This window comes from Dermacentor variabilis, chromosome 9 (genome assembly GCF_050947875.1).
Source record: "Dermacentor variabilis isolate Ectoservices chromosome 9, ASM5094787v1, whole genome shotgun sequence".
In the NCBI taxonomy this organism is placed as follows: domain Eukaryota; kingdom Metazoa; phylum Arthropoda; class Arachnida; order Ixodida; family Ixodidae; genus Dermacentor; species Dermacentor variabilis.
Window position 1 is genome coordinate 112,097,511 of NC_134576.1, and position 25,827 is coordinate 112,123,337.

Genomic DNA, 25,827 nt, shown 5'->3' on the forward strand with positions numbered 1-25,827 from the left:
TGAACAGCCTTCGGGCGTCCCAAGGTTAATTGGGAAGGCTGAAATCACTGCGCATTCGGAGAACCGGACGTGGAGCACGATTCGACGGTACTCGCGAGGCCCTTCAACAGCAAGAGCAAGCGTCGCTTAATTAAAACCGGAGTGGTTACGGAAGAGAGCGTAGTAGTCCACCGAAACTCGGCAACGCGGCCATTAGCAGTATGGAGCGGCCGAGTTGCTGTTCCACCAACACGCAGAGAGCCCTGTGCCACGCAAGCGACGGCAGCCCTGCACGAAAATTAGGCTCGGTTCGTATTATCACTTCGACACCAGCTTGAAGCTCGAAGACTGGATCCACCATGCGTCCCCCCCTCCCCCCCCATATTGAACCTTTCCACTACTGTATAGTCGTCGTTATGGCATCGTCGCCATTAGGTCAGCTCCTCGCCTTCAGCTTCACGCTCGAGGCAATGGCGACGTAAGCTGTTGTAGCAGACGTAGCCGCAGTATATAGTATTGTAGCGGACAATGGAGACATCGTGCGTATACCAAAGAAGTATGTAGCCATTTGTGTAGCAGATAGTATATATTGCTCATAGCATATAATATACGTGTTTAGCCTAGATATCAGAGGGCGAAAACGCGGAAAGTGGGAGACGGAAATTCAAGACAATGAGCAAAACGACAGCAAGGTGAAAGCAGCAGCCAACGTTTCGACCAAGTGTACTTGTCTTCTCCCACACTTGAAGATGTGATGACCCACTTATGGGCAAAGGTTCGTGTTCTCAATGTTTTAGCGGTTCTCTTAGGCGGAGCCTCCGAGAACCCGATTGAGGACGAAGCCGTTGGTTTGGACACACACACAAAGACTTTTAATCACACACAAAAGAAGCATAAAGCAAATAAAAAGAAACAGAAAACATGCTTGAAATACACACTCAAAAAAAACATTGCGGTAAGGAACGCTCTTATAGGGCTTGCACGAGGTTAACGAGGGTGCGAGTTCGGGCTTGCCACGAGGGCGGGGACGCGTCGCAGTCTCGACACGGCAACGCGGCGACAAGCTGGCAGAAGGGGTGGCGCCGGTCTCACCAAAGGTTGCGGCGTAGGTTGACCGACCGGGTACCGGGAGCGCGCCACCTCTGGTGAGGCGAGGTAACGCTGGCGGCTGGGTGGCAGGAGTGGACGGCGGCGGCGTTCTGGCCGGGCAGAGAGCTCGGGCCCGTAGCCCGACTGCTCCCCTCTCGCCCACGGGCACGGAAGCTCGAACGCCGGCCTCGGGCAGCAGGCGGCACGGCAGACGGGGGTGGCATTCTGGCCGGGCAGCTGGCGTAGAACTCGGGCCCGAAGCCCGACTGTTCCCGTCCTGCCCACTGGCCCAAAAGCTCACCGGCCTTGAGGAGCCGACGGCACGCTCAGGTAGACGGGCGACGCACAGGAACAGGTTGGCAGGAGGCCCCGGTCGGGTGAAGTCCTGGTGGGCTCGGGTCCGGAACCCGACGGCCCGTCTTCAACGCCCGCTCCGGTGGTTGACCTCCTCCTGCCGTTGCTTCCTGGGACGATCCTGGCGTCTCCCCTAGGCGTCTCCCTGCGTGTCCTCTTGCGTGTCGCCCCCGTTCTGCCAGTGCACCACGCTTTTTGTCGTGGTCTGGCCGATTTGGCATTTACTGATTGGCTGCCCGACGCCCCGTGGTCTTTTCTAATTGGTTGCTTTTTTTCCTTTTGTTGTCTTTCCTGCGCCGCGCGTTCACGTGCCGGGCGCTCTTCGGCGTCGTCGTTTTTCCTCCTTCCAGCTCGGCGCGCGTGCACTCCGCGTCGTCTGCTCTCGACCGTCCCGAGCCCCGCACCACGTCGCGCACCACACATCACAGAAGAAGACAAGTCCACATGTGGAAACGTTGGCTGCTGCTTTCACCTTGTTCTGGTTTTGCTTATAGTATACGGTCTGCTTTTTTCTTTGGATGTTACGTAATTTTTCTACGTCGATGTATATATATATATATATATATATATATATATATATATATATATATATATATATATATATATATATATGTGTGTGTGTGTGTGTGTGTGTGTATAATCACTGCATCTCAAAGTGTTGTTCATGTTCAGCAGCTCAATACAATAAAGTCAGGGCTCACGAGAGAAAGGAAATAGCACAAAACACAGTGAAATAAAACCCATAAAGTGAGCGTACTATAGATAATAAATATTGCATGCAATATCTTTTCTAAGTTACAGGAGTTATGCTATCTTTTTTAAAATATTATGAGGCGCAACGTCGCTATTCTGCTACCTCCAGTCGGTAAAGTTCCCGTATTTTCTCTTCGATGCAAGAAATTCTATACAGGATAGTTGAGCGGTAGTATAATGAACGCATTTCACATGTATTTGAATCGGGAAAATTGGAATTGGCCCAGAGTTAAATCTTTCCAGGACTTCCCGCTTACCAGTGTCATGGAAGGTATGTCAGTAAGAAAATTAATTTGGACGTCTGGTTTTGTACCCTTATTTTTTTTTTATCTGCAGCCAAAATTATACCAGAAGCTGGTTTTTCATTCCGGCGACATTTGTCACTGCTGCGTCTTTACCCTAAAGCCCTCATTTGGTTTCGGCAGGCCCGCTGTTATACGCTGATATTTAATACTCGGCTATTCCTGGGGGCACGCAAAACAAAAATTGATTGATTGATCAATACTATCATTAATATCCACGCGGTACCGGGATTAGGGAAGATTGAGATTCTATCATGCGACCTTGCGCGCTCATACAGCAGAACTACAAACGCACTGATCCACCACGGGCGTTTTCTTTTTTTCTCTTCTCCCTCTCTTCCGCGCCCTGTTTCGTTTCCCGCATCTCACGGCGGCATAAGCAGCCGGCAACCACGACATCCATATCCGTATCGAGCAGCTCGGGCAGGCCCATCTGCTTTCGAGCGCCACACGACCGGTTATTCGTTCGCGATACAAAGCTGGAAGGCACAGCAAAGAAATGCGGAGCAAACGGGCTACAGGAAACAATGAGAGAGATGGGAGAGAGGGGGATAGGGGGAGAGGGATAGAGGGATATATAGGAGGGAGAGAGATGGGAGAGACAGATATACAGACAGAGAGAGAGAGAGAGATGGAGCGAGAGACAGAGATGGAGAGAGATGCAGAGAGAGCGATGGAGAGAGAGAGAGAGAGAGAGACGCAGGTGCGACCGACCGCATAGATTCCGGGTTTCCCGATTGCGGCAGCGGCGGCGCGATGGTGGTGGGCGGTGCGGGACACGAACGCGAACCAAATTACGGTAGGGACAACAGCCGCAGCGCATCGTCGACACCCCCTCCACCCTCCGCCGCATTTCCACCTGGTCCCCCTGCGTACCCTCTTTTCCTTTCTTTTTTTCGTTCCCCGCCAAAACAGCGACGCAGGAACGCAGCGGAGCCCTTCGTGGATTGCGGAAAAGCCCGCGTGCCTTGCGAGTTATGCTGGAATACATTATTTGGTACATTGCGCGCGTTCAGAAACGAGGAAAATGTTTTCTCTTTGCACTGAATCAGTTGCCGAAAGGAGCAGTAAAGCCTATCGCTCAAAATAACAAGAAATCTACGTAATTAAATTGTAGTTCCCTTCCTTTCCGAAACAAAATAGTTATTGTATAATGAACTGCGTTTTCAGATTCTTCGTAACCTGCCCTTTCCTCCTGTAGTTTGTTAAGTTAGATGTGTCATTATTTTTTTGCCGCGACCTAACCTTTAATGTCTGCGTAACCGTAACTTTAATGTCTGCCGTAAGTGATTGGTGCCTATGCTGGCACGCAACGTGTAGTATTTCTTTTAGCTGTACAAACTTGCATGTATGTATGTATGTATGTATGTATGTATGTATGTATGTATGTATGTATGTATGTATGTATGTATGTATGTATGCATGTATGTACGTATGCATGTATGTATGTACGTATGCATGTATGTATGTACGTATGCATGCATGTATGTATGTATGTATGTATGTATGTATGTATGTATGTATGTATGTATGTATGTATGTATGTATGTATGTATGTATGTATGTATGTATGTATTTATGTGCGTGCGTGCGTGTGTGCGTGTGTGCGTGCGTGTGTGTGTGTGTGTGTGTGCGCCTCCGCCTGGGCGTTTCGATTGTAGTCATGTTATGCTTAAGCTGTGCAAATGTCTAACTTGCAAGAACATTTTTCTCGTGGTGATACTATATAAGCTATAGCCAGGAGAAACGCTAACTGCAAACACAATTGTTAATGCATCCTCTAAGAATGTGGTTATTTATTAAGTTTACACTCTCGTTGTAATACTTGCAGGTATGGGACATTTATTTGATAGCGTGAACCTAAAATACATACGTCGAAATATTGGCCCGAATACAGAAAAAAAAATTCACTTTCCTAACGAAACGTAGCTCTCCAGAAATCGGCGTATTTTATGTGATACTAAGCCACCGTAGGGCCGTTTGTTGCGTAAATGTGTTACAGAGCGAAAACCCAACTAAATGACAACATTTGCGAAACTTATAGCCGGCAGTAGCGAAATACAGAATAATTATTACTTTCGACAGCAAAATCAAACGGCCACACATGCGTAAAGAAAAAATATTTCCTTTAGAAAAAAAATTCACCAGATCTAACCATTTGGAATCTATATGCAGCGAAGGTTTGTGTGAGGGCACAAGAAGACGAAATGTGTTTGTTGAATGTCCGCACAAATTGACGCGGAGGGCTTTATTCAGGCATTGTAGAGTTACCTATGCAATGACGACGACGCTGTCAACGATGCGCGAAGGCGGTCTTTCCCCCCCCTTTTTTTTTTTAATGGATGGATGGATGTTATGAGCGACCCCTTTGGAACGGGGGGATGGGTCGCGCCACGAAGCTCTTGCTATTATACTGCCTAATGTCCTACCTAGGTTAAAAAAGAAAAAAAGAAAAAGAAAACACTACGAACTCCCACAACCAAATTTTCTGATCCCCTATTGCGAACTTTGCTTTTATACGTCTCCGTTTTTTTGTCGTTTCCTATATACTTTTCTAACACCAACCTACAAATCGCCTCTTACTAATCTGTGCTGCGGACATGCTTACTTTTCCACTGCTCTCGCTGAACCCAAGGGCTTCAAGGAGACCAGTGGTGCATAAATCGACCGCTGGGCAGACGTATCCGCATTCTAATAAAACATGCTCTATCGTTTCCCTAGGTTTACCGCAGCCGAGCATATGCTTCCTCTTCCTTCTTATACCTCACATTATAGATGCGTGTTCTAAGGCATCCCGATCTCGCATCGAAATGTAATGAGTTTCCCTTTGAGTTATCATAAATGGTTTCTTTCCTGATTTCGTTTTTTCCTCTTAAGCAGTTACTTATGGCAGGTTTTTTTTTTTCATCGCAGCCACACATGAGATTATTTCATGGATGGATGGATGTTATGAGCGTCTCCTTCGGAACGGGCCGGTGAGTTGCGCCGCCAAGCTCTTGCTATTATACTGCCTAATGTCCTACCTAGGTTAAACAATGGAAAAAGAACACTATGAACTACCACGCCCAAATTTTCTGATCCCCTATTGCGAACTGTGCTTTTGTACGTCTCCGTCTTTTGTCGTTTCCCTACTTTTCTTCCACCAATCCTCCAATCGCCTCTTACTAATGCCTATTGCGGACATGTTTGCTTTACCACTGCTCCCGCTGAACCCAAGGGCTTCAAGGAGGCCAGTGGTGCCTAAATCGACCGCTGGGTAGACGTCTTCACATTCTAATAAAATATGCTCCGTCGTTTCCCTAGCTTTACCGCAGCAAGCACATGCTTCTTGTTCCTGCTTATATCTCGTTTTATAGGTGCGTGTTCTAAGGCATGCCGATCCCGCTTCGAAATGTAATGAGCTTACCTTTGAGTTATCATAAATTGTTTCTTTCCTGATTTCGTTTTTTCCTCTTAAGCAGTTACTCATGGCAGGTTTCTTTTCCATTGCCGCCACCCATGAGATTATTTCAACCTCTCTGACTTTCCGCTTGACCTTCTTTGTTGCTGTGTTGCCCACCCTACAGGCCGCATACTTGCTGGTAAGCTTCCTAGTTCTTTTCCTCCACTGTGAACCAATGTTTTTTCTGTACAGATGCACGCATTCTACTACAGCGCCATCTGGTAATGGTGCAAGGAACCCAGCGGCGTGCGATGTGCGCGCGTACTCCCCTTTGATTGGTTGGCCTTTTCGACAAGAGAACTGCCTGGCCGCAGCACTCACGGTCAGGAAACCTGGCGAGGTTCGCTAAGACAAGCTTCGCTTAAAAAAAAAAAGAGAGAAAAGAAACTGAGACTTTGGCGCGAATCGAGAAGCGTTGAAAGCATTAGCGAAGTTTAGCGTTAGCCTAAGGCGTCTCGGAGCTCTTGCCCGATGAGGAGCAGCGTTGCTGGCGTCGCATATAGATGGCGCTCGAGGCGCTCGAAGTGAGACCGAAGGAAAACTGTCGTCGCTTGTCGGTGCCCAAAAGACCGACGCTTGACCTTTACGGCCCGATCAACTCAGACCAGGGGCTAGGCGTCACGGTGGGGTATCGGCATAGAGTTTCTCACTATATTACCTAGAGGAAAATCTGGCGCTGCTTCGCTGTGGCATGCATGGGAATGCCGGCATATTGTGAATTCGTATTGGCATCGTTCTCGGAGGGCCAGACAAGCACCGTTCCGCCTGTCACAATGATTCATTTTCTACAAAAACTGCACGTATAAAGCTGTTTTAGCTATATTATTGCAAAAAAGCATGTTTTCTTTAACTATGAGAACTTGTTTGTGCATGTACAATTATATGATGCGTAAAAAGTATCAGCGGGCCGCTAAAGTTGGAGGACAGACGACAAGATTCGCGCTCGCTTTGGAACAGTGTGTAGTCTGTTCATGCATTCCTTCGCTTGGTCATGGATTGTAGGTGAGTAAAGATGCAATTTGCGTGAATGGAAACATTCCACGGAGATTTTACATTAAGAACGCCTCATTTGTGTAGCCATATCCACATTTTAGACGAAGCCTCTCACCACACCAGCCAACACAAGCCTCGCCAGACGCATATACCTTCATTCCCATGACGGCACGGCGCCCCGCAAGAAACTCCCATAGACGGTGGTGCCAGATTTCCCTCTAGGTGTTATATTGAGAAACTCTATGGGCATCCACAAGCTGTTAAGCAGGAACTTCAATGCGCATGCGCACAGCGGCCATAGCAGCTGGGCAAGCCAGAACGCTGCCTTGGCTCCGGCACAGCCGACTGAGCGTTGGGCTGACGGTGCGTTCACTTGTCTTCGTCGCTTTTGCAGCCAAAGGCGCAGCGCGGGTCAAGAGGTCGATTCCTCCAGGCACGGTGGGCCTGTATGTGCCGCGAATAGCAGGACATAAAGGACGGGGGCGCCAATGGTGACCCCGCGGATGCGTGCTATGCGTCCCTGTAATTTCTATATAAATAAAAACTATTTAATAAGAAGAAGCAGTTGGAGCGCAGCGAACGGCTGTTCTCACACAGCCACGGGTCGCTGTAGCCAGCGGCAAATACTAGACGAACGAGCCAGGCCCGACGGCAGTTGGAGCCAATTTTGCAAGATGGCGGACAACCTCGAAAAATCTGTCGAATACATCCAGGCGTGATGGTCTCCGGAAAACCTCGGTTGTGAGGAGCGGAGGGGGGCATCCAGTCCTGTGTCGTTTCATGTCCGCGTTATTTTCGCACTTATTCCTATCCTTCGCGTACGTCCCACACTCCTCCAATAGCGTACATTGCTAAGATATGCCTCGTACTGAAATCCCCTTCACAAGTTCAAAAAGTCGCATTAGTCCCAGTGACCACCATCGACTCGACCAGAAAAAAAAAAAAAAAAAAAAACAAGAAAACTGAACAATCGACCCACACAAGAGCGCACATGCCTCCGTGACGTAAGCGAGTAAGAGGCGGCACCCGCACTTCTGCCCCCCTGCTAATCGAACAGGCCGAACAAGGTCGACGCAAAGTCCGCGATCGTGACCACGGCCGCATGGTCACGCACCATTTGGACCTCCCCAGTATCACGAGCTCGCCAAGCCTCCCATACGACCGGCCGCCCCCCTCAAACCCCCCCCCCCTTCTTACTGCTTACTACAACCAGCCTTCCTTGCACGGCGCCTGCAAAGTTCCTTCTTTTACGGTCGCCATGCCGGCCGGGTATACAGAGCCATATTGGCCTCGGGCGCGCGGTTCAATGCAGCTGCTGTCTCCTTCCGCTATAACAGAGAACGGACGCCCGGGTACGCGCCCGCGTGAGGCGCGAGGAGGTCTCGCCGCACCTGGCGCCTTGACCGCGCGCTCTGATAGATCGCTCGTGCGGCTCTTACGAGATATTTGGGGCCCTCGGGGCAAGGGCGTGATTCGCCTAATCCGGAATCGGTCGCCAGTGCGCGGTTTGTGCGCGACCGAACGGCCGCCTCGCGGCGCACCGAGGGCGCGCCAGATATTGTCGGAAGGATTATCGCTGCGCGTTAGATCGTTTAGAGGACACGGAGTTGGATTTGCGTTTTGTGGTGGGTAGTCCTGTGCAGTTATGCACGAGGTGACGCACTTACAGAATGTATTGTGGAGTGAACTTGAAGTGAGTAATGTGCTTGTATTTAACATTCCTTGAGTACGTAGATGGCTTTTTCACTAATGGATGAGGACTGCAATATATATATATATATATATATATATATATATATATATATATATATATATATATATATATATATCATTCGGTAAGTGGCATAGACAGACCTTAGATGTCGAGGGAACGGCCTGTTTCAGCGTTATATTTATTAGTTTCATTCTCAGTTGTTGACAGATATGTATTGTTCTGCTTCTTCTTCCTGCTCTTCATGTTACTGTGATTATTATTATTATTATTATTATTATTATTATTATTATTATTATTATTATTATTATTATTATTATTATTATTATTATTATTATTATTATTATTATTATTATTATTTGCTGTAGAACATACGAAAACCGAATAGTGTAGGTACTATCTATGTCAGTCTATCTACAGCAAACGATGAATAACAGAGCAGAATAGTGTTTTTTGCCAGTAGAACCTCGCTGCTGCCTGCCCGGGAGACCCTTCGTACATTATAACGTATATTTACTTGAAATGCTTCCAAGATTAACTCGGAAATGAATATGCAGATTATGCGTCTATAGAAAAAAGAAGTCACACGCACGCGAGAATGTGGAATCGCTTTGACTTTCCTAGTCATATATCCTCGCCATCAGAATTCGAGAGAACTGACACCAATTTTAGCAAGACGGCTGGGTCGTCGCAGACGACTGTAAGTAGCCGCGAAGTGTGCTTCTAATACATTGTACCAGAATAATTCTAGTGCACTTTTGTTTGAAACTAAAGTGCACTAAGGTAAACGTGAAACTGCGCCGTTCACGCGTATCTTGCCTCGCTGTGCCGAAAATGGCGCATCGGGTGTACGTATACGTTCGACGTGAAAGAAAGGGAATTTCGAAGCGAGCGAGTCGCAAGCAGCTAGTCCCGAAACGGCCCACTCGGGCCGCATATTAAGGCAAACGCCTGCTGCACGCATCTCTGAGCGCGGCTCGTGCTCAGGCTCTCGGAAGTTGTGCGCCCGATCGACTTTGACATGCAAGGTTTGAAAAATGCGCGCACCCGCGACACAGAGTTCGGAATAACGAATAATACAACACGTACGAATTCACCACAGCGGCGTTCCGTTGCAGTTATACCTTGCACAGGATGCGTGGACGACATTCCGCTCTCGGCGTTTCCCCAAATCGCGGGTCGTGCGCAAAGTGGGCGCAAAAGGGCGACCGAAGGTTGTTGGCGAAGTTTCGGATCCCGCTTTACTTCGCTCTTCCGTGGTGCGAAGTCCCCCATCTTGTGTTGGCCAAACGACAGGTGCGAGCAAGCGAGCGGCTGCAGAATTTCGCGTATCTCTTGGTTTGCCTTTCGTCCAACGAAAAGTCCGCATAGCCCCTCTATTCCCTACCGCGACTCCCTTTAATTCATTACTCGCCCCCTCCACCCCCAACCCCCGCCCATTGTTGTCGGACTGGGTGCGGCAGTGATTTTGGTCTTTCGCTATGTCCCATAGGAGCCAGCTCGCGTGCGCGGGCATGACGATTTCGGTGTTGCCGTCGAGAGAAATTTCGGCGCTAGCGAGTCTGAGGCACGCCTTCCGAGGCCGCATCGGAATAAGTGATGCGTGGGGAGGAGTGGGACGTGAGTAAGCAGAGAGGCGAGAAATCGAGCGAACTGTTGAGAAAATGCGGCACCAAGTCTGGGAAAAATACAGCTCTTTAGACACTGTTTGTTCCGTCCTATTTTTTTCCCCTAATGAACAAGGTCTGAATGGCATTAATCACGGCAAGAAGAAAGGGGGTTAACCGAGGGGCCCGACTTTTATTAGTGATATCATAAGAAGCCAACAAGCACTGATACCAAGGACAACACAGGGGAAATTACTTGCGCTTAATAAATGAAATAAGGAGACGATAAATTATTGGAAATTAAAGTGGATGAAAAAACAACTTGCCGCAGGTGGGAACCGAACCCACAACCTTCGCATTTCGCGTGCGATGCTCTACCAATTGAGCTACCGCGGCGCTGTTTACCCATCCACTTTCTTGGGTATTTATGTGTCCTAGTAGAACCCTGGGAGTGTTAGCCAGCGCCACCACTCACAGACCTTGGCGGCGGACGTGGAACGTCCTTCTTGCGGCAGGCGTCACGAGAACGTGATCTTTTTGGGTGAAGGCACGGCAAGAAAGATGGCAACGGGAAAGAAGCTGTACTGAGAAGAAAGTTACCACGGAGTCGAACACACTGACTGACAATGTAAATATAATTTGTTCAACGTGTTTACGACGAACGCTATTCCCACGACGAAATTACAACACAAACGTGACGTTTATATGAAGATGGTGCGTGTGTATATTTAATTGCTCATGCTCCAAAATACTGATAACCTAATGTATCTTGTAGATTTTTGCCAGTGACGCCTTCCTATTCTATTTTGTTATTGTCATCATCGCCATTCCTTTTGTTGTTGTTGCTGTAGTTATTGTTCCGTGATAGTCTTTGCTACATTTATTTAGAGGATAAACTTACTGAAATATCAAAGTCGTTTATGAGGGACGCAGATCCCCCTTTCACCGTCAACCTCCCCCTAGACGTCAGCCGGAATCGGTTGGGTTCCGGCTCACCCATACTCTCTGAAGGGCGCAAATAAAGTGCTCTCTCTCTCTCTCATTTATTAGGGACGGCGGCCCACGTATAGTGTTTCAAAAAATAAATTCAACCAGCCTTTGTAAGTAGCGTACAAAACACAGTGAATACACTCCTAAATAAGAGGTCGCATTAGTTGTTACCTAGTGTCACACCATATGCTACCTTATTATAACGGCAGTTGGCAACGATAGAGTTAGTAACATAACTGAATAAACAAGGTAGTCACTGTTACTAATGGGTCTCAGCTACCAATTCCAAACGCTGTTGGTGCCACATAATACGAAGATTCACACCTCTGATACACATATCGGAATACCTGTAGCGTATTTACCATTGGGTTCGATATACGGGCTATAGAATAGAAGCTTTGAATCCGGTGGCGCTAACTGCTTGCAGATTCGGTAGGAATGAAGTCTGTGACCTTGTGCTCAGAAGTTGTACACAGCGTTAGCATGCGCCTGCGTATGCATGGAGTAAGAACGGAATAATTGCTTTTTTTTATATCCCTGTTTAGATCTTCAGAGTGGCTGCTCCTGAGAGGCGTATCTGATGGGCTACCAAGCTTCACCATGTCGCCGGTAGCCCGAACAGCCGCTTAGGATGAATTTGCCTACTTGGAGGGAGAACAAAGTGACGAAAGTTACCGAGCAGTGGCGTGCAAGCGAAGGCAAATCTTGAGCTGTGTCTACGTAAGCGGGCGTTTGGTCGCAGGACTGTAGTTGCTGGTTAGTTTGAATAGGTACCCTTCGGTGGTGCTGCTTAGCTTAGTTACTGACTAGGGGCTCATAAATCTTTTTTATTATTATTTGGTGGTTTGTGTGTGCGTGTGTGTGTGGGGGGGGGGGGGAGGTGCACAGCTATATCCTAAACAGCGCCTCAAGATAGCGCCGCTTGCATGTACACTATATATCCATGCAATAGCATTCAATAAGCAACGACAGTATTCTCTTTTGCATGGAAAGGTATAGGTTTGAGAATCCTAAATGCGACAGAAAACCGCACCCTGTCATTTCACTGTCACGCACACAGACGACGAACTCTTAGGCTAGCAGGACAACTGGCAGGTGCGGAAAGCCCCGTCAAAAAATACTAAGCTATAAACAGAGTGTTCTACAAAAAACACGCATCACCACACACAAACACAAACTCGGTGCAAACAGAACCGTACATGTGGTCGATGCACATCTTTCGTCGCAGGGGGGAGGGAGGGGGGAAGGGGGCGTCACAATCAAAGTGGAAGCAAGACGTAGTCGAACAAAGCAGCGTGCACGACGTTCTAGGGCGCTCTTGTTATACCATACCTTGCGAGGATAGCATCTGTATTAGCGTTATCCTCCCTTTTTTCTCGTATTTCGTTTCCTGTTCTTGTTATCCTATATGTATCCCCTAGGGCGCTCTTTCAGAGCTTGCCCTCGACGGATCAATAGAGACAAGTCCAATGTGGCTGCTGTTCCGTGGTTATTTGTATGAGTTTTATGTTTTTGTCGGTTCGATTGTAAGCCGGCCATATTTACGTCACGGGTGGGCGTGTTTAATGTCTCTTTATAGCGCTACTTTCGTGTGGCGTCAACGCGCGGAAGGTGCTGGGCTGAAACCAGTCGAGGAACTTTTCTGCGGCAGCTACTCCAGCTGAGTGCGCCTTATCAGGGACTCGTGCGGATCTGGTCAAGCGCTGTATGCCTGCCTTGCCCGCAAGCGTATAGGAGCCGGCGAGGTGTAGTTCGCAGGGCACCTTCGGGTCGCTTGTCAAAAAATCTTCACAACAAACGATGACTGCGTACTGCCCATAAAAGCAAGCGCAAGTTGAGTCCGCCATCATTTTCTTTTATGACCCAGACCTTGCGTGCTTGTTATCTGCTCCTGCGTAGAAGACCTTTCTTTTGAAAATATATTTCTGCGGGTGATGATGTTGACTTCCGTGTATTGATTTTTACTAAGGGCAGGTTGAAATTAGGGGAAAGAGAGAGAGAGAGAAATTAAGTTGAGTAGGTCATAAAATTTCGAGAGGAGGTAACCGGTGCTGTATTAGAATAAAACAATGGGTGTAAGGAAGGGGAAGCGCATTTAATAACGATGGATGATCAGGTGTTCTGACGGGAAAAATAAATTTGCACGCACGGGAAGGAAACCATTGAGGGGAGACAAATCCACTTAGATATAGGTGGGAGACGCCTTCTTACTGCAGTGCACATGAAACAAAAAAAGTAGATGTAGTGAAAAGTTTAGCCTGCTGAAGAGCCCGCTACCCAAAAGTCGAAGTAAAAAACAAACATAAGACAGTAAGCGAGCGAACACAACAGCTAGACAAATAGAAAAATAATCAAACCTTTTCGCAGTTGCTTGGATGTAAATCTCACACTACATACTATCAGCTTGATACAAGTTGGAAATAAAGTATACGCTTTGTATCATGCGTAAGGCAGGGTCAGCGCACGGCCTGTGGCGAGTATGAGTGACCTCGACTCACGAAGTGCACAAAGAAATCGCTAACACGGAACACTTACCATGACAATAAAATCAGCTCAAAACAAACAGATAGGTATCACAAAAGCGCACAACATGTCATTGACACACACTATTCAGGTATCACGTTTCGCAAAATTTAGGGCAGTAACATGGTGCATCAAAGCTCTGGTTTGGGCTTATTGGTTCTTTACGCATGTACGGGCCGGGCACTTCGAAAAAACACGGAGAGTCAGTCAGTCGTCAGTCAGTCTGACAGTCAGTCGCAGAGGAATCTCCACTGTCACAAGCGTTCATGTAATCCAGTGTCCTTCAAGAAAAGCAGAAGGGCTTTTGTGGCCTTTTGCATGCAAGAACCCATAGGCCATGGTCCAAGGATCTTTTCTCCTGATAGCGCTCTATTGTCTGACAGGTTGAGTTTCGCTTGTAAAGTACGTCGTTGAGTGTCAAAGGATGGGCTAAACCAAACTAGGACTTAGGCTAAACTAGGACGCAGGCAAGATAAGGACGAGAGCTGTGCTTCGAGCTGTACACTCATTATGATAGATGACCAGCTAGCCCAACCTGCCACCCTGCTAAACAGCGCTAGTCCTTCTCTTGACTGACTACTTCCTCCTTAAACCTTCCCGCCTGTACATCCCAGAATAAATTTGTTTCTTTTTGCACCATAAATTTGGTCGATTCCTTCACGGTTTCTTCTCTGCTTGTAAGGGCAAGAGCAGGGTCGGCGTCGCGCACGTGAATACTCGGGCGGCTAAATAAACTCTCTTGACTGACTGCGTCCTCGTTAAACCATCCCACCTGTGCACCCCAGATTAAATTTGTTTTTGCCGCACCAGAAATTTGATCGATTCCTTCCAAGTTTTCTCTTCGGCTGTAAGGACAAGAGCAGGGTCGGCGTCCCGCACCTGAATACTCGGGCGGCTAAACAAACTGTCTTGACTGCCTATGTCCTCGTTAAACCATCCCGCCTGTGCACCCCAGAATAAATTTGTTTCTTTTTGCACCACAAATTTGGTCGATTCCTTCACGGCTTCCTCCTTGTTTGTAAGGACAAGAGCAGGGTCGGCGTCGCGCACCTGAATACCCGCGTGGCTAAACAAGCTGTCCTGACTGACTACGTCCTCCTGAAACCTTCCAACCTGTGCACTCCAGATTTAATTTTTTTTTCTTTTTGCATCAGAAATTTGGTCGATTCCTTCGCGGTTTCCTCCTTGTTCGTAAGGACAAGGGCAAGGTCGGCGCAGCGCACCTGAATACTCGGGCGGCTAAACGAAGTGCGATTCTCGCAGTTCTTGACACGAGGCCGCGCAGCGAAGCGGTCCAGCTTTGCTTTTGTCGCAGGCGCGACCGAGCAAACGAAGACGGACGACGTTCCCACGTCGTGTCGCGCACGGCTTCCTCTCGCTCACGCGCTCGGAAGCGCGTTCGCCGACGAGCGGAACTTCTTCCGATCACCGCGCTCCCTTGCGCGCAATAAATCTAAGCGACGCCGCCACCGCCGCCTCCGTGCCCTATAAGCGTCGCCGATGCACCTGAGCGGTGAACTCCGCCGTTATTGCATAGAGACGCCGGACGGAATGACGATGGCGAAGGAAGCAGCGAAATCCCAGCGGCTGAAGGCTGCTCAACTCTGGCACGGAGACCTAACCTTTCGTACGTCCCGTATAGACAGACGCGAAATGGAGGGAGAGTGTGTCGGCGTCTTTTTTTTTTTCTTCTTCGTTCTCTTTTTTTTTTCTCGCGTGCAAAGTTGCTTTTTGCGTGCAGCATTAGCTCTCATGATCGTCTCGTCTTTAAGCTTGGTTGGCTGGTTAGGCGAGGCTAGAATGATCCTGAACGATTCCGTTCATTTACTTCGACTTGTTTCGCCCTCGGGACTTGATGGCATTACAGAGGTAGCAGGAACAAGACGTATACAATGCACAAAAGAGAAGCGCAGTCCGAAAGAAATGGAAATGAATTACACAAAGTACACTCCTCAGACAGCAGCCGATTTAGCGGCCCACCCGCCCGCCTTCCCCTCCCCCCTCCCCCCCCCCACACACTCACACACAAAGACGCATGCTAGGACGCGCGCAAAATCGTATAGTTCTGTTTTCCTCGCCACAGGTTGGTTTTGTGTCAAAAGCAGAGAGCAGTGCCGTCTTAATAAGTATTGATTTCGCAGAGATGACGATGGATTTGATGACAGTAATATCTTACCACGTCTAAAGGTGGCGTGTACAACCGCAATACATGGCTGCAATGCACGCAATTATTAACGCGGAATGCCACGAAAAAAAAAAAAAACAGAGACCGCCTAGATTGAAGGCCAGTCGCACTGCCATCGAGTTCCAAATAATAAAAGGCGGGACTCCATTTTTACACGTCGACAGCCCATATAGCGTCTCTTTGTCTTAGGTGCAGGTCGAAACTCATCCCCAGGGTCGACGAGAAAGCGTACGCCGCGGAGAGAACGTCTGTGGCTCAGCCAGGAATACTGCAATTTCACCGAGAATCTTCCTTGAGAAAGATATAAAGATATAAAGAAAGAAAGAAAGAAAGAAAGAAAGAAAGAAAGAAAGAAAGAAAGAAAGAAAGAAAGGAAACGCAAATGGAAATAGAAGAGATGGTTTCTGAAAACGCGGCTTCTTGCCATTGCTGTGCGCTGACCCGCTATGTGACTTTCACGGTCCCCTGTCGCATGTCCTCCTGGCTTGTGGTTCTCGCATTTCTTTTTTTTCTCGCTTCTCTTTTTCGCACTCCCGCGATACATCGCGTAAATCCTGCTTAACACAAAGGACGGTACTTTTGTCAGTTGCAGCTACAACCACCGAGAGAACTTCCGTTTCGCAGCTGAGAAAAAAAAAAGAAAAAAAAAACGGGAGATGAAACGAACACGAAGCCAAGCGCTGTGCGATGGTCGGAGAGACAACTGTCGCGGATTTTTTCATGATTCTTTCACCGAGTTCCGCTTTATGCCTACAACCATAAAGCTTGGGCTTTGAAGCAAGAACAAGGGAGAGAAAGAAAAGAAAGAAAGAACCAGGCAAGACGTCAATTCGAGTTTGCGAGGGGCTAGATAGTGATCGCTTCGAGTGCCTAAATAGCAGATGAAATGAACAACTTGGAGAGATCGTGGGTGGTCGATAACATGGTGTGTCACGAGAGGTAGCACTGTAGCTTGTAAATTGATCTGCTTTGAATAGAACAAGTGTAATATTTGGAGTTACTGAATAGATGCCAAGAGCAGACAAATGCGCTCACTCGAGGGCAGGTAGAGGTAGAGGTCAAGCTACAAATCAGGAAATTTGCATGAATAGCATGAGTTCAACTAACGCACAAAGTAATTGATCTCCCAGAGGGACATTTATCTTGCGTCGAAAGTTAAATTGTGGGCTGATGATGATTACAGTTCTGCTGGGCAGCACAGCAAAGGAAGTAAAGTACAACTACGCACATGTTTTTTTTTTATTATCATGTATTGTCTGTCGTCGTCGTTATCAGCCAGCCCGGCATGCTTGTTTTCAGTAAGCATACTATCCCGAAGCTAGGCTCTGCTTCTGATGATGATACTTTTCTTTTCACTGATATGGGTGAGCTGCCTTTCGCTACTTCGACAGAGAAACAGAGCGATGGCCGAAAGGCTGGGTAGTTAGCCTCTGCCTGCCAAATACAATGGCCTCGTGTTTCTTTTTCTTCTCGAAATTTCCTCCTCGTTTTTCGCCTGTACTATTCTCTCCGCCCACACGCCTTTTTTTTCCTTGTCAGTAGTTTCTGGACAGCACCTTCTATACGACGCCTGTTTTAGGGACCTGGCCGGAGAATCGCAGGCGAAGCCCGGAATGAAGGAATGGCTGCGGCCTTTCTTGGCCAGGCGATTGCTGCGACATAAACGGCGTCAAAGGCTTCATAAGGAGCGAAATAAAAATGCACAGTGTGATGATCAAAGGACACCTAAGTCTTCTTTTTTTTTCTTTTTCTTTCCTATCCGACCCGGGGCCCGTTCTGGGTCGAGCTCCGGTCAACGGTAAAGCAGAAGTGAGGACTTGGCGACACAGCGCCAAGAAAGACCACGATGAAAAGAGAGGGAAGATCGTCGGGAACACCTCGGGCTATATTTCTTCCCTGTACACTCCTTTCAGTGCCTCCCTATGGGGAACGGCGTCCTCTGGAAAGGTGCACTCCACGTACCTGACCATTAGGTCCACCCCTTGCGGCGTGCTCCGGAAACATGACCCGCCGTGATTACTGAGGCGCCTCCAGTGACGCATTGCTTGTGAGTCGCCGTTCGAGGCCCCTTGCCTCGACTTACCTTCTTTCTTTCTTTCTTTCTTTTTCTTTCGATTCCCTTTCGTTTCGCTCCTGGCAAGACACCGCTGCGCTTTCATAACCTCGGCCCGTCATTAAGGTGTGCTCTTCGTGTCACTGCCACTGACAGTGTTGTAGCACCCGCGCGTCAAGTGTAACGTCAATCGTGTTCTTTTTCCTCTGTTCTTAACTTTTGCCCCCGGCCTTTACTTGCGGCACTCGTGTTAAACTAGAGCCCTTAATCTTGCCATTCGGGACGGTGGGCGGCGTTTGTTCGATTAGTTTCGTTAGTTAGAGGCACGTTTATCGGAGTGCTCGTTGCTTCTTGATACACAGGGCGGCGTCATTCAGAGCTCCGGTCACTTGCCTTTCAAGTTAATGCTAAGTCTCCATGAAGAGGAATGAAACCTTGGAGCACATGTCACATGCGATGCGTATGGCGCCATTAGCTATCATATTGCGTGTCCCCAAACACTGCCTGACGACCCGGTGTGTTGTTTATTCTTGCTGCTCTTCCTGCTTTTCTATCTGGTCAAAATTCATTTCATCTCTTGCTAGTTTCTAAACGGATATCTTTTATGAACTGTTCACTTTTGATTTGAGTGGTTGTCCTGTTTACTTTTTGTCCTTTGTGTGAGTTGTACCACCCTTCCATTTTCTTAAGCGTGAAGACTCAATTTGTTATAGCTTTCTAAAACAAACATTCCCATACATAGAAATAAATTACGCTTTTTCTACCAATGCATAAGAGCGAGGAGAAAGGGGTGATTTGCACGAGCACTCTTCTGAAAGAAGGTGGCTGGTTCTTAGTACACGTGAAACTACTATACAAACGACGTCTCTTTCAGCTATGACGATGTCCTTCGCAGTTCTGGTCCCGAAATCGCTACAGTTCTCGTAAGTAAATGACGTCTGCGCTTAGACATCGCGGTAGCTATTGTCCCAATTATCAGCTCGCTTTCTTATCAGCACTGGCCGACGCTCGAAATAAAACAAAGCGAGGGCACGCTATAACATAAGAGAAGTTTTGAGCTTCCGTAACGAGTACATCCCGAAACGGAGTGAAGCGTTTTGGTGCGAGCACGTGAAGCATTTTCGCGCAATTTCAAGTATGGGACATCCAGAATGGGAGCAATGACCGACGGGTAGTTCCAGTGGGCTCATAAGCAGTCCCTCCCCCCTCCCTCCCCCAATCGCACTTCAAACTTCATTTCATTCGTGAGAATAGTAGTAAGAGAAGAAGACTTTTAAATCGACAGCTTGATGGGGTTCATGTGCACTTGCATACAATCGCAAGCAACGTGACCGCGTGGTTACAAGAGTAGTTACACTCATTACGAAGCTGGTAAATTGTGATTTTAAGAAAGTTAGTCAGGGATAAGCTTGAGAATAACATCTCCACCCATGAGACGAGCCCATTGCCAGCAAAGGCGAAAGGGCACAGCTCTATTTCGTATGTGAGCAGGTATTCCAAGCTATCATCAGCTATGTCAGATCGACGCAACAGGTAGCAGATGTTGTATGGGCGTCCTACGGAAGTTAGGCTCTGGTTTCTCGAAAACAACAAACCTGTGTAATTCTTGTGAGCATCGCTTCACAATAGCTACAATCTTTGGCATTTTCGGCAAAGTGCAACAGGGGCAATGAGGTTGATCCGGTGAAACTTAGTATTTTACAAAATGTAGGAATTGGGATTGACTTTAGCAGCGTTTCAATCGTTCCTTTTTTTTTCAGCTGTAACATAGCCTTAAACAATTTTGCATTTTTCGTTTTATTTGGACTTGCCAGAGCGCTTCACTCTAAACACACTTCAAAATGATATCGTCGCACAACTGAAAACCAACGATTAAGTAAAGTTTCAAGCGACATTGATGCTCTCGCACAAAGCTAAGCGTCAACTAGATGCCTACGGTGAGGTAGATTTGCATAACTGTGTGCACTTTTTCATTGATTGATTGATTGATTGAAAAGACTTTGCCTGAAAAACCGCAACATTTTGCGCCGGCTTTTGCACATTTTGTTGTCATAGGACTAGGCCGAACTAACATGATGTACAGGAGATGATATTCTCAAGCCGTGTAGCCACCCAATCTTTCCAGCATGCATCGCCAAATCCCACCTCGTTGCGGCAGAGCCTACATCTGTGTCCGGTTGGTAAATTGTCAGCCAAAGCAACGTAGAAAAAAAAAAAGGTGGCGGGTGAGGCGAAGTGGTGGCAAGAACACGAACACAACTCGACATACCACTGACCATACCGTACTCATGGGGGCTGTCTACACTTCTTTCTCCTTGGTTTTCTTTTCCGCGTCGCTTCGACTGACAATTACCATGACGTCCGTTGCGTGGCTGCTTCGATTATCTTCCCATCATCCCTCACTCCCCGGCGCTCCTTCGCTAAGTTTCTTGCTCAGCGCCTTCTCTCCATAGTCCTTCTCGTCCTTCCCTTAAGCCTATATGGTAGTGTTCTTTTTTGATTCTCTCGCTTCCATTAGCGCGCTTCCTCGCCCGTGATTCTGGGGCCGCCTCCCTCGGGGACGGCGAACAATCAAGAAGGAAAGCGCTCCAAGGCAGGTGGGAAGCAGGTGCGTGCGCAGAGGAGGGCGACGTTACACATCGGGCCGCCCAATCCGTCGGTCTTGGGAGTTCTTGTTTTTTTTTGCTCGAACATGACCATAGGCGACGACGTGGGATGTTCCGTTCATTCACGTTTGTGTAATTTTTCTTTTATTCTCGTCCGGCGTCCCCGCGAGACACTTTCGGTTAGTTGTGATTAGGTTTCGGCGGCGTGCCGGCGTCGAACCCGTCTCGGTGCCGCACCCGCCCTAGATACTCGGTTCCCGATGGCGTTCGCCTGCCGGTGACCACAAGGCAGCGAGCTCGCGCGCCGGTCGCGTTCGGTTGGAGGGTCAGCTGCTCGTCAGTTCGCACGCTTTTGATTTGGACGCGCGGTCAAAGAACAACAGGAGGTCAGACTAACTGCGGGCTCACAAATCCTGCTTGAAGGATGCGCATGCCGCCCGAGTCGACTGACTCGCATTGTGGTAAAGCCAGCGCGAAGGACGAAAGAGAAAGGAGGGAAGAAAAGCAGCAGAGCGTCTGTCTTGTTTGCCTACCTTTTTGTTGTTGTTACTTTCGCGCTGTCCTGTCCACTAGTCCTACAGGATAAGCATTTCGTTCCTCTTGAACGCAGTGCAGCACTCATTTATCGACAACACTTGACGGTCTCAAAGTTCGGGACGTCATCGCAGGTGCACGAAGTTCAAGGCGGTGTCATTATGCCCGATTTATGGTTTTGCATTTTTCTTCAACTGCCCCAAGGCTTTCTTACTGAGAAACCCGTACGAGTTTTCTTTGTAGCTTCGTGCTACAATTCAGGTGGGTGAAAATTTCTACATTTTATGTAAATTCACCAACCTTGCTGGCGTACGCAGAACTGATTTGCCATGTGTATATAACGCACGAATAAACCATAAAATTTTGTACAGTAGTCGAGGGTTTCCCGCGATTGCCACAAATAGCGAAGGAGACACCAACGGCCCTATCTACTTATCGGCATTAAGATAACCTGTCCTCTCCAACTGAAAAATCTGAGACACACTAAAAAAAAAAAAAAATGTTCAGTTGTTTCAGTTTCGTAGAAGAGCGAGGGTGTGCGCAAGAATAAATACATGCGTTTTCGTCCTTCGTCATATTTTCTAAATTAAAAACAAATTAATTACGCAATTTACTACGCCAACAGCGCACAGCGTGTCACGTGGGCACACCATAGAGAGGGAGCTTCGGATTGATCTCGACCAGCCGCAGTTCTGTAACGTGCCCCGAACGCATCGCGCCCTCCATACCTCCCTCATCGGAATGCGGCCTCCGCCGTCGACAGTCGAACACGCGACCTCGTTCTGAGTAACGCGTCGCCACAGCCACTGAGCCAAAGCCCCGACTAATATTTTTTTTCCTTTTTTATACGGATCGCTTTCGCCTTCCATTCTGGCCTTCGAACTCCTTCTATCGCTTGCGTGCAGTTTCCCACTGATGGATTCACGAGCGACATTCTGCCACCGGCGATGGCTCTTCAGAAACCCCAAAGTACATTCTCTTTCGTTCTCTAGTCCTTTTGTTGGTTGGTTTTTTAATGATACCGCAAAAAGTTATTTTTTTCCCCCTTGCCTGTATATTTCATGCTGCCATGCTGCCAATGTCTTCACGTTCAATAACAACAAAAAAGAAAAGGAAGTCTGAAGTCTGATGTCACCCTGCTGGCACGCTGGGAAACGGCGCATTCTCTTCCAGCCCTCCATTGCTCGCTTCGAGACAGTGATGGCCTGAAACCGCTATGGCATTCATGTATGCAGCGCTTGCGGTGGCCCGCGCTCCAGCGTCGCAAGTCCACTGGGATTCGGCCTGGTCCTTCGAAGCGCTTCGAGACACGAGCCTAAGGAGCTCAAGGGCTAGCGGCGAGAAAAAAAAAGAACAGCATCCATATAGGAACAATGCGCTTCCAAAGGCCCCAGTCGCTGTGCTCTACAACGACCAAAATGTAGCGAGCGACTGCATATATGAAACGAACCGCTGCGCTAACATTGTTTATTTTGTCCGCTGATGTTTCGTACAACAGCAACGTCGCTTTGGAACAAGGGGCGCGTGAAGAATATGATGCGCATCACAAAACCAATGTTGGTAACTTTGCTCGCAGGAGGTCGCCAGATCCAGGCCGAAAACACTCTATATTCAGTGAAAAGTGTCTCGGCGACGCTGATATGGGCGACTTGCTCGGAATTTTGCCCCATGTTTGAATTGTTCCTGGACGTTTCCCTCACTACTTATTTTTCATCTTATACATGTTTAGATTATCCTCTGCCTTGACTAGTGAACGATCTCAATGGGAAAATCGAAAAGAGCTTTATGATTTTCTCAAACAGTATCAGGTCCTAGGACATCACTCCCCGTAGAAAAGAAGCCGTGATGCACCCCCCCGCTTCACTAATCAGCTATTCGATATGAGAGAGAAAAAGAGAGTTAATCTATAAGAATTGCCGAGAGGTCTGCCTGAGGTAGCATGCTTTTTGGAAGTAGCTCCGACTGAAGGCGGATATATGGACCACGCGATAAAATAGAGAAGTATCGAGCTTAGTCAAATTTCTTGGAGTAAATTCTACCATTGGAATTCATCGACAACTTACCACACTGACAAATTTGCCAGGACTCTATTAAGACCGTGTTGTTAAGGCGACTAAATAATAAGTAAATTTAGCGTAACCTAAACTAACGTGTTAACGCCACCCTTGAACAACTGAGTGTATAATACCTTTGGTGTCAATGAGCGGGTTGTCTAATGCGTTACTAACAGTTCACGTTTGTGGGATTCCTGCCTGCGACCATGCACGGCGGTTAACCCGAGCGTGTATCGCATATGATGCGCAAGTATTCAAGTACACTTACAGAACGCTTCCCCTAAGCACGCGCTGTATTCATAGTTCGGTTATTGGATTTTTTTGAGGCGTGTAAGAGCGCATACTGTAATCACATTAACATTTACAAAGGTCCATATTTTCAGGTTAAGAAGTATTGAAGATATTTCGCTGACATTATTAGAAACAGCTGTGCGTGTTTTACATTGCTGATTTGTTGTAATGTCCAGCTATCATTCCAACATACTCGTGCCGAGATGCGTCTCGCTTGACGTTAATTTCAATGTAGCTGATTTGTTGGATAGAAAACAACAGCGCATGCGCATTCGCGTCACTCGGCGGCCGTGGCCATAACGACTTCGAGGAGCAGCGGTGACCCCCTTCATCACTGATTTAGTTCAAGATACTAGGACACATCGCATACCTGCCGTAGCATGGTATACCTAACGATTCGGAAGCTGCGTGAAGCTTCTTTTGTCTGAAGCCTAGCGCGTGTCATATGTACGATAATCTTGCACCCAAAAAAAGCGGATAAGACACAGAGGTGTGGCGCAAAATCTCAGAGGTAACAGCCGTTCGCCGAGTCCACGCCAGATGGCGCCACAACACCAAGCCCGGGGTGTTGCAGACATATGCAACCTCATAACATAGGGGTGGAATCGAAAACAAAGAATATAAAGTATATATAGGCAAAATACTAGAATGTAGTATATGTAGCATAACACCTTATTAGCTCAAGCAGGCTAGGTCATAAAGAAATCATAATCGTAGAAATCAATAATCAATCATTATCACCGGCAGCAAACACCGAGGCTTTAGCGAAGTACGTACGTAGTGTACCTCCACCTTGCTTGCGCGACTTCACCAAGGTGCTCCTCACGTGGCCCTTGGTGAAAAAGAGCACACAGGGCACAATCCACTCCCGAAGTCAACATCAATTAGACATTCAGTCTTGCATAAGTTCAAGAAGCCTTCGTATATTGTTACGGTGGGAAAAGTGAACAAGGTCGTCGACGGCGAAGAGGACGAAGTGGCAATAGCCTCTCGGGATTCTCGGCAGCTGTTTATATACGCCTTGTAAATACACAGTGTAAATAGTTTTATACCCGTGACATTTTGGTGGAGGTGCTGGGTACGCGTCTTCGCCACGGAAACAAATCAGCGGTTCATGTATCACACTGTCGGTTGACCATCAATGAATAAAAGCTCATTGCAGGCGCCTTGCTGTCTAATCCGAAGAGTAATAATTGCTAGTGTTCTAAGTGGGTGTTCTAGCACATTAGTGCATAATAGTGCACCGCACAATCGTCAGCGGCGCTGTGAGGCAACAATGATCTTAAATTCCTGTCGCAAGTAGCTTAAATGACAGTCCCATGCGAACCAACCGTTATTTTTGCAGCAATTGACGTTGACAGCTGAATCACATGCACAGTAGGTGGGTTAATAAGAAGCATGAGTCTTTGTTGATTGAAAGTCTCATGAGTGGCAATTTGGTGCAATATAGCCAAACCTGGTAACCATGGGCTACTAACAGCTGAGGAACTCGCCTAAGCGGAACACTGAAGTCAAAAAAGTAATTAGACGCTGGCAAGGTAGTCTTTCGAAGTTCTATCTTAGTTGAATTTGTGGTCAGAAGCTGAGTAATGGAATAGAAAATGGAAGGTCACAGTGTCAATTGAAGGATTTCGCGCAGATATGGCCAGTGCTGATACCTCAGTGAGAAGTCACAAATTTTATTTTTTAAGGCGAAAGCCTTAGATACCTATGTTTCACGGTCGAATTTTGAGGCACCGGAAATATAACGTGACCCAAGGAAGGCTAGACGCGAACCAAAGCATTATTATTAGCAAGGTTAATTAATGATTTATTAGTGATTGGATTAACGTGGATTAATGGTAAATAGTCTGAATTAAGGTGGATTAAGGTGGATTTGGCTGGATTAGGGCCGATTAAGTAGGATGAAGGAGGATTAAGGTGGATTAGGGTGGATTAATGTCATTAGGCGGATTAGGGTGGGTTAAGGTGGATTAGGGTCGATTAAGATGGATGAAGAGGAATTAGGGTGGATTAAGTTGGATTGACGGTCTAAGAATAGGATGAGAGGTGCGTGAACGGCGGCCGGCCGTTCCAGCATACCGGTTGTGCGTACGCTTCAGGCAGTTTCCGTAAGATGGCGCGCATCGGGTGGAGGCCATAAGCGAACGAACGCAGAGAAAAAGTCAAGAGCGAACGCGGAGCAAGAGGTGGAAGACGCGTGCCACGACAGGCGGAGACCAATGGGAGCGGCCCCTTCAGTGACGTGCGCGCGGGAGACTGGTGTCATGCGGCCCCGCCCGACCGCTCGTTTCGTACTATCGTCTGCTCGCGCCGCTCGAGCTTGTTCGGTTGGTTTGGTCTCGTTCGCGCTTGTTTCTA

General features: G+C 47.7%; 1 protein-coding gene and 1 non-coding gene across 2 annotated transcripts in view; both read right to left on the reverse strand.

Moving 5' to 3' along the window:
* The window catches only part of LOC142558496 (uncharacterized), a 264,295-nt gene that overhangs the window by 189,628 nt on the left and 48,840 nt on the right, over positions 1 to 25,827 (reverse strand). The gene's annotated exons all lie outside the window — the stretch shown is intronic.
* On the reverse strand, positions 10,554 to 10,626 carry TRNAS-CGA (transfer RNA serine (anticodon CGA)). The gene has a single exon. It is a non-coding gene; the product is annotated as a tRNA-Ser (tRNA).